A 9,164-nucleotide genomic window follows, 5' to 3' on the forward strand; every position below is an offset into this window, starting at 1 on the left:
CTTTTCCACATCCTTTATTATATAATAAACCAATAAACGTGTTTCCCTGAGTTCTCTGAGCTATTTCAGCAAATGATCAAACCCAAGGGGGGTCGTGGGAACCTCCAATTTATAGCCAGTCAGTGAGAAGCACAAGTGACAAACTGGATTTTTGACCGGTATAAGAGGGGAAGGGCCAGGCTTGTGGGACTGAGCCCTTTAACCAGTGGGTTTTGCAATAACTCTGTTGAGAATTGAATTTTAGGGTATTCAGGGAATATCAGATAATTGCTTTGTTTGGAAAACCCACACATCTGATGTCAGAAGTACTGTGAATGTTGCACATAGAACATTTTCCAGGATAGATCACATGTTAGGCCACAAAACAAATCTCAATAAATTTAAGATTGAAAACATATCAAGCACCTTCTCTGACCATAATGGCATAGAACTAGAAATCCATCACAACAAAAAAAATGAAAAACACACAAACACATGGAGGCTAAAGAATATGTTACTAAATAATGAATGAGTTAACAATGAGATCAAAGAAGGAATAAAAAATACTTTGAGGCAAGTGAAAATAAAAACACAACAACCAAAAATCTATGGCACACAGCGAAAGCAGTCCCAAGAGGATAATGCATAGAATTATAGGCCTACCTCAAGAAAGGAGAAAAATTGCACATAAACGATGTAGACTTACACCTAACAGAACTAGAAAAAGAACAACAAGCAAAGCCCAATATGACTAGAAGAAAGGAAATAATAAAGGTCAGAACACAAATAAATAAAAGAGTCTAACGACAATACAAAAGATCAATGAAACCAAGAACTGGTTCTTTGAAAAGATAAACAAGATTGATAAACCTTTAACTAGACTCATTAAGAAAAAAGAGAGAGGAACCAAATAAATAAAATCAGAAATGAAAGAGGACAAGTAGGGCACTTTGCAGATGCCACCATCCCGGAGCCACCTGTGACCAGCCATGGTGACCCCCACCGTGTTCTTCAACATTGCCTTCTACAGAAAGCCCTTGGGCCACATCTCCTCTAAGCTGTTTGCAAACAAAGTTCCAAAGAGAGCAGAAAACATTGATGCTCTGAGCACTGGGGAGAAAGGATTTGGTTATAAAGGTTCCTGATTTCACAGAATTTATTCTGGGATTTATGTGCCAGGGTGGTGACTTTACATGCCATAATGGCACAGGCAGCAAGTCCATCTATAGAGAGAAATTGGATGATGAGAATCTTATACTGAAGCATACAGGTCCTGAATCTTGTCCATGGCAAATGCTGTACCCAACACAAATGGTTCCCAGTTTTTCATCTGCACTGCCAAGACTGAATGGCTGGAGGCAAGCATGTTCTTTGGCAAGATGAAAGAAGGCATGGATATTGTGATGGCCATAGAGCACTTTGGGTCCAGGAATGGCAGACCAGCAAGAAGATCACCATTGCTGGCTGTGGGCAATGCTAATAAATTTGACTTGCATTTTATCTTAACTACCAGACCATTCTTTCTGTAGTTCAGGAGAGCACCCTTTCACCCCCATCTGCTTGGAATGTTCTATAATCTTTGTGTTCTCACCACAGTTCATTGGGTTCCATATTATCTTTACTGCTTCCAAGTCTAGCTGGATCACAGAGTTAAGTTTATGATTATGAAATAAAATCTAACAATTGTCTGTCCTTGTTTGGGTTAGGGTTTCATTTTAAGCAGCAACAGATTACTTCTAAGGCAACCTTGCTGTTTGCTTAATTCTACAAAGTACTTTGTTTTTTGTTTCCTTAACCTAAGGATTAAATGTCACTATCACCCAGATAAGCTGTGAGTGGAATACTGGAGGTGTAGGCAGGAACAGGAAAAAGACAAGGAGCTGGGAGCAGTGCTACTTTAAGGAAGTTTCCACTTGGCACGTTCAGAGGTATCTCAAAATTAGCACTGTAACAAAGTGGAAAGCATGGCTTGTTTTAACAAAACTTAATTTGAACATTCCATGATGACACACCTTGAGGGGAATCTGTCAGGTTTTATAGGCTCTCAGTAAGGGTCTTTGGACTATGTTTGCAGAACAATTGGAACTGTTTACTTTGAGTGTGTAAATAAAGAGTAAAAGATTTATCATAAAGCTAGAAAGAAAGAAGAAAGAAAGAAAGAAAGAAAGAAAGAAAGAAAGAAAGGAAGGAAGGAAGGAAGGAAGGAAGGAAGGAAGGAAGGAAGGAAGGAAGGAAGGAAGGAAGGAAGGAAGGAAGGAAGGAAGGAAGGAAGGAAGGAAGAAAGAAAGAAAGAAAGAAAGAAAGAAAGAAAGAAAGAAAGAAAGAAAGAAAGAAAGAAAGAAAGAAAGAAAGAAAGAAAGGAGAAGTAACAACTGACTCCAAAGAAATACAAGGGAATGTAAGAAAATATTACAAACAACTATATGCCAACAAATTAAACAATATGGACAAAATGGATAAATTCCTAGAAACATACAATCTTCCAAAACTAAATCAGGAAGAATCTGAAAATCTGAATAGGCCAATTACAACTAGTGAAATTGAAGCACTAATCAAAAAACTCCCAGGAAACAAGTCTTGGACTGGATGGCTTCACAGGTGAATTTCACCGTAAATTCAAAGAAAAATTAACACCTATCTTTCTCAAACTATTCCAAAAATGTCAGGAAAAGGGAAGACTCCCAAGTTCATTTTACAAGGCCAGCATTATTCTAATTCCAAAACCAGATAAAGAAACTACAAAGAAAGAAAACTATAGGCCAATATCCCTGATGAACATACATACAAAAATCCTCAACAAAATATTAGCAAACCAAACTCAGCAATACATTAAAAAGATCATACAGAATGATCAATTGGGATTTATTCCTGGGATACAAGGTTTTTCAATATCCACAAGTAATTAATGTAACATACAACATAAACAAAATGATGGGTAAAAATCATATGATCATAGCAATAGACACAGAAAAAGCATTTCACAGAATCCAACACCCAGTTATGATAAAAACTCATAGCAGCCCAGCTGGGCGTGGCTCAGCGGTTGAGCGTCGACCTAGGATCCAGGCAATGGGGGTTCGATTCCTGGTCAGGGCACATGCTTGGGTTGCGGGCTCAATCAATGACTCTCTCATCATTGATGTTTCTGTCTCTCTCTCCCTCTTCTTTCCTCTCTCTGAAATCAATAAAGATATATTTAAAAAAAAAAAAAAAACTCATAGCAAAGTGGGAATAGAGACAACATACCTCAACATAAGAAAATTCATATATGACAAACTCACAGCCAAAATCATCCTCAACGGGTAAAAACTAAATGTGTTTCCCTTAAGATCAGGAATAAGACAGGGATTTTAGCTTTCATCACTCTTATTCAACATAGTACTGGAAGTCCTAGCCACAGCAGACTAAAAGAAGAAATAAAAGGCATCCAAATTGGAAAGGAAGAAGTAAAACTGTCATTATATGCAGTTAACATGATACTAAAGATTCCACCAAAAAATACTACAACTGATAAATGAATTCAGTAAAATAGCAGGATACAAAATAAATATCCAGATATCGGTTGCATTTTTGTGTACCAATAATGAACTATCAGAAAGGGAAACTAAGAAAACAATCTATTTACAATTGCATAAAAAATAATTTAGGAATAAACTTAATGAAGGAGGTAGAAGACCTGTATTCAGAAAATAATAAGACATTGAAGAAGATACAAATGAATGGAAGAATATACCGTGTTCATGGATTGGAAGAATTAACATCATTAAAATGTCCATACTGCCAAAGGCAATCTATAGATTCAACTCAGTTTCCATCAAAATACCAATGGCATATTTCATAGAACTAGAACAAATATTCCAAAAATTTATTTGAAACCACAAAAGACCCCAAATAGCAATCTTGAGAAAGAAGAACAAAATGGAAGGTATAACACTACCTGATATGAAACTATACTACAAGGATAAAGTAATCAAAACAGCATGGAACTGGCATGAAAACAGACATATAGATCAATGGAACAGAATAGAGAGCTCACAAAAAAACCCACCCCATATGGTGAATTAATATATGACAAAGGAGGCAAGAATATACAATGGCATAAAGACAGTCTGATCAATAAATGGCATTGGGAAATTTGGACAGATACATGCAGAAAATGAAATTAGACCACCTTCCTATATGTAAGAATAAACTCAAAATGAATTAAATTCTTAAATGTAAGCCTCAAAACCATAAAACTAGAACAAAATACAGGCAGTACAATTTCTGACAGTTCTCTTAGCAATAGTTTATCTGATATATCCCCTCAGGCAAGGGGGAAAAAAGAAAAAATAAACAAATGGGACTACATTAAACTAAAAAGTTTTTGCACAGTAGAAGAAACCATCAACAAATAAAAAGATAACCTACTGAATGGGAGAACATATTCACCAATGATACATCCAATAAGAGGTTAATACCCAAAATTTATAAAGAACTCATACAACTCAGGGGGTTGGGGAGCTGGGTGAAAAGGTGAAGGGATTAAGAAGCACAAATTGGTAGTTACAAAATAGTCACTGTGATGTAAAGTACAACATGGGGAATATAGTCAATAATATTGTAATAACTATGTATGGTGACAGGTGGATACTGGAAATATCAGGGAATCACTTTGTAAAGTATATGATTGTCTACCCACCATGCTATACACCTAAAGCTAATACAAAGTAATGTTGAATGTCAACTGTAATTGAAAAATAAAATTTATAAATAAATAAATAAATAAATAAATAAATAAATAAATAAATAAATAAAACAAGCTCCCCAGTGATTCCAAAGATACCAATAGGGGACCCACTTTAGAAAGCAAGGCTATTACTGACTTAGTGCATTCCATTCCATTGCCCTGCCTCTTCATAACCTTTGAGGTACTGAACAAATATGAAAGTATCTTATACTTTTATTTGATAATTCAGGCAACCCTAATATAGAATGAATAAATAAACAAACTCCCTGCAGGAGAAAGATGAGGTGGTGGCAAGCCATTAACAGCAACAAAAGTAAAATTACACAGGCCAAGATGGAGAATTATGTTTTCCCCAAGTTTCCTGCAGCTGTTTGTTGCTCATTAGACACACAAAACATCTTGTGGACCTTTCACCACCAAAGAAAAATTGCTTCCAGCTGAGAAGTTAGGTATTACCAAATATATTAATACATCTTTACAGTTCAGCTCAATTACCACATTGTTTATCATGTTGTTTTTCAACATGGTAGACCATTTAAGCTATTTCTTCATTTTACGGGGTAAGGAACTAAGGCTGGCCAAAGAGGTGATTCAACTTGCTAAAAGCCACATGGCTAGTTAATAGCAAGACTGTACTAGAACCAGGCTCTGCGCCTAGCACTCTTTCTACTACAATAATTTGTTGTAATGGTATCTGAACAGGGGAAAGATTTTAAGTTCATTGGTCTCAAGTTGTCCAGATACCCTGCTGTGGGGAGCTTGTTGGAGGTTCCTTAAATGTAAACAAACATTGTTTGGGACTGGAGAAATTTCCCAGGTCATTGGTCACTCAAAAAAATAGGCATCTTTTTGAGCATGGATTACCCACTTGTTTATTTACCAAGTTTTTGTTGAGCCCTGTGCTAGGTGGAGATAGAGATAATAAACCACAATCCCTGCCTTTGGAGAGTTTAGACTCCAGTAAGGAGAGATAGACATGTAAACAAATAAGGGTAATAAATTTCTCTAGGTACAGAGAGGGCACAAAAGAAGGGAAGAAAGGCTTCAGAAGGAAGGTCATCAGTGAAAAAAAGAAAGCAGGCCAGGTTAGGCACTGAATATGGGGCAGAAGCAAGTGTGCTACAGTTAGAGTTCAGTGGAAAGAGAAGGGAGGTTATCTCTGTAGGCTCCAGAGGTCATGGAAGGCTTTTTGGAGAGGTCAGTTAAGAATTGAGCCTTAATGCCAGGTGGGTACTAAAATTATTGGGGGGATCACTTCGTAAATTATATATAATTGTGAAACCACTATTCTGTACACCTGAAACTAATATAAAATATTGAATGACAACTTTAATTGAAAATAAAATTTAAAATACGGGGGGGGGGAAGAACTAAGCCTTGAAGCATGTATAAGAATTATATAATCAGAGAGGATGCTTCCGATTGGATCAGCATGAGCAAAGGTACTGATATAAAAAGATACATTGTATATTTGGAGGGTACCCTTTTGCATATCACGTTTAAAGCTTTTTAAATCACCCTTCACTTTTTGCTTCCCTAAAAGAGTTTCATTTTGCTTTCCTGGTCAGTGGGTCCCTCTCCAATTTCCCTCTTCACTCTCACTGTATTTCTGGTAGTCTGCAAGGCCACCGTGTACAGATGTGCATGTTGTTCACTGCATAAAGATTCCCAGTCATGGAGGCAAATAGGGACTGGAATCCAAAACACACTGCACTCAGCAAGTCATGCTTTCCTTTCCTAATTTGATACATTATGTGTTTGCCAGGCCATGTACCTGAAAAGGGGGATACTTTTTCATCAACACATGAGAAAAAAAAAGTAGCAATACATATATGCAATGGAATATTACACAGCCATAAAAAAGAATGAAATCTTACCATTTGCGACAGTATGAAGGGACCTACAGGCTATTATGCTAAATGAAATAAGTCAGTCAGAGAAAGACAAATACCCTATGATTTCACTTATATGTGGAATCTAAAGAATAAAATAAATGAACAAGCAAAATTGAAACAGACTCATAGATGCAGAGAATGGACTGATGGTTGTCAGAGGGGAGGGGGGTTGAGGGCTGGGTGAAAAAGGTGAAGGGATTGAGAAGTACAGATTGGCAGTCACAAAATAGTCATGGGGATGTAAAGTACAGCACAGGGAATATAGTCAATAATACTGTAATAAATATGTACTGTGCCAGGTGGGTACTTGAAATATCAGAGGGGCACTTTATAAAGTATATGATTGTCTAACCACTATGCTGTACACCTGGAGCTAGTATAAAATAATATTGAATGTAAACTATAATTGAAAAAATAAAATTTTAAAAAGATTACTAAATTATAAAAAGAAAAGGGGGGCACTTTTTCTAGTTTACATAAAGGTGCCCTTGCAGTGGCCAAGACATTAGATCTGCCCTAGATCAAATTGTAAGGTAAATGAGATTTTGCTCTGATTTCTTTTAGCCCCAAATCTTTATAGCTGAAGCCACAACCTATAATTCAGCTCTTCCCCAGTTCTTATACTAACCATAAGAGAAGTAAGTCAAGATTCCCACTTACCGCTTAGGGAGCCTGGAACTGCCACTCTCCTGGATCTAGTATCACATGGATGACCTAGGCCTGATGTGGCTCCCTTGGTTACATTCCTTATAATCCTAAACAGGGTGACTGAGTATCCCCATTTCCCCTGAGTCAGTTATTCTTTTCCATAGGAACACTACCTTTCTGCATGTCTCACAAACAAGTTTATTCCTTGTTTCTTGTCTTCCCTGCTTGACTGTTCCATCAGAATCAGCATTAGAAATCAGGTGGGCACTCACCTACCTACCATACCCACCTACCACAGTGGCTAGCGTTGTGCCAAGTCCTGACTCCCTTGTCTTCTCACCTGCCCTGTGCCACCAAAAACCACTCTTTCCCACAACCTGCCAACTAGGACTTTCAGATCTCCAGGGGTTCCCCCTTTATCAGAGTTAAAAAATTATGCTGCTATAATATAAAGACTCAACAATACAGTGAGTCAAAGAACAATGAAGTTTCTCTCCACATGACAGTCTAGGGTATATAGGTGGGCTACTTGGCTCCATTCAGTCATTCATGGATTTGTGTTCACTCTATCCCATGTTTCTCCACCCTCCTCTAAGGTGGCAGTCTCATCTACCCAACTGAAGTTGTGTTTAAGGAACATCCATGTTTCCACTCACAGAAAGAGGAAGAAAGCATAGAGGAGCCCCTGTGTAAAGTTTAAAGGGCTGGGCCTAGAATGAGCACACATATATCACTTCTGCTCACATTCCAATTGATCACAGAGCAACATCTGACCACATGGGAGGCTGGAAAATGTAGTACCCAGCTAGACAGCCTGCTCCAGGCATAATCCTATTATTATGGAAGATGCCATATCCTCTTTCCTATCAGGAAAAGGCATCTGTTTTGTCACAATTTCCTACCCGGAATAGAAACTTGACAATCAATCAACTTAAACAGAATCAAAAATTAATGTATGAAAACTTGTGTTTATATGTAAAATATATCTTTCTCTTATGCACTGGTTCTCAAAGTGTGATCCATGGACTCTGAGTGGTCCAGGGCCATCTATTGTTCCCAGAAACCTAGCAAGTAGCAAAGGAAAAGCCAATGAGATTATTTCTTCACATATCTACTATGTATTTGAGACGTATGGCTAATTATGATTTTTCACAGCAATCGCATTACATTCTTAACAATCTTCACGTTCTTAAAGGTTGGGCATGAACAAGAACTGTATTTGTCTCTGCCAACACTCACTTACAAGTGGCTGTTGTACTTATAAGTACAATTCACCTTTGCTAACATACATTTGTGTCTTTCACATGTTATTGTTTATGTTTGTTAAGTTTGCATTTTGTGTTGTGACTATTGTGCACCATTATATCCTCCAACCAAATCAACTACTCAACTGTGGTTCAAAGAAAAGGTGAAGGGATTAAGTAAAAATTGCCATTTATAAAAACAGACATGGGGATGTAAAGTACAGCACAGTGAATATAATTGATACTATTGTAATAACTATGTATGGTGTCAGATGAGTACTAGATTTATTGGGGAAATCACTTCAAAAGTTATATAAATGTCTAATCACTATGTCACACACCTAAAACTAACATAATATTGTATGCCAACAATAATTGAACTTTTTTTAATTTTAAAGTGGTTCACTGAATATGAAAGTAGTAATAAAAATAGTAAATTAAATGCTATAACTCAGTAAACACCATGAACATAAATAGTGAACAGGACTCCAGTACAAATTCAGAAAGTGACTCTGTATATGCTGAGACAAATAAATCTATACATATGACAATGTCACACAAGCAGCCATAAGTACAAATATAAAGAAGATAAATATCTAAAATTTTGATTTTATTGGGCCTGCCTTGGACCCTAGTCATGCTATCTGTAATAAAACATATCAAACTGTA

At 36.9% G+C, this 9,164-nt stretch overlaps 1 pseudogene; it reads left to right on the top strand.

Annotated features, from left to right (window-relative positions):
* Nucleotides 1–968: 968 nt before the first annotated feature.
* LOC107537925 (peptidyl-prolyl cis-trans isomerase A pseudogene) lies at nucleotides 969–1,485 on the top strand (annotated as a pseudogene).
* Nucleotides 1,486–9,164: the final 7,679 nt, after the last annotated feature.

This window comes from Miniopterus natalensis, chromosome X (genome assembly GCF_054644295.1).
Source record: "Miniopterus natalensis isolate mMinNat1 chromosome X, mMinNat1.hap1, whole genome shotgun sequence".
NCBI classification, from domain to species: domain Eukaryota; kingdom Metazoa; phylum Chordata; class Mammalia; order Chiroptera; family Miniopteridae; genus Miniopterus; species Miniopterus natalensis.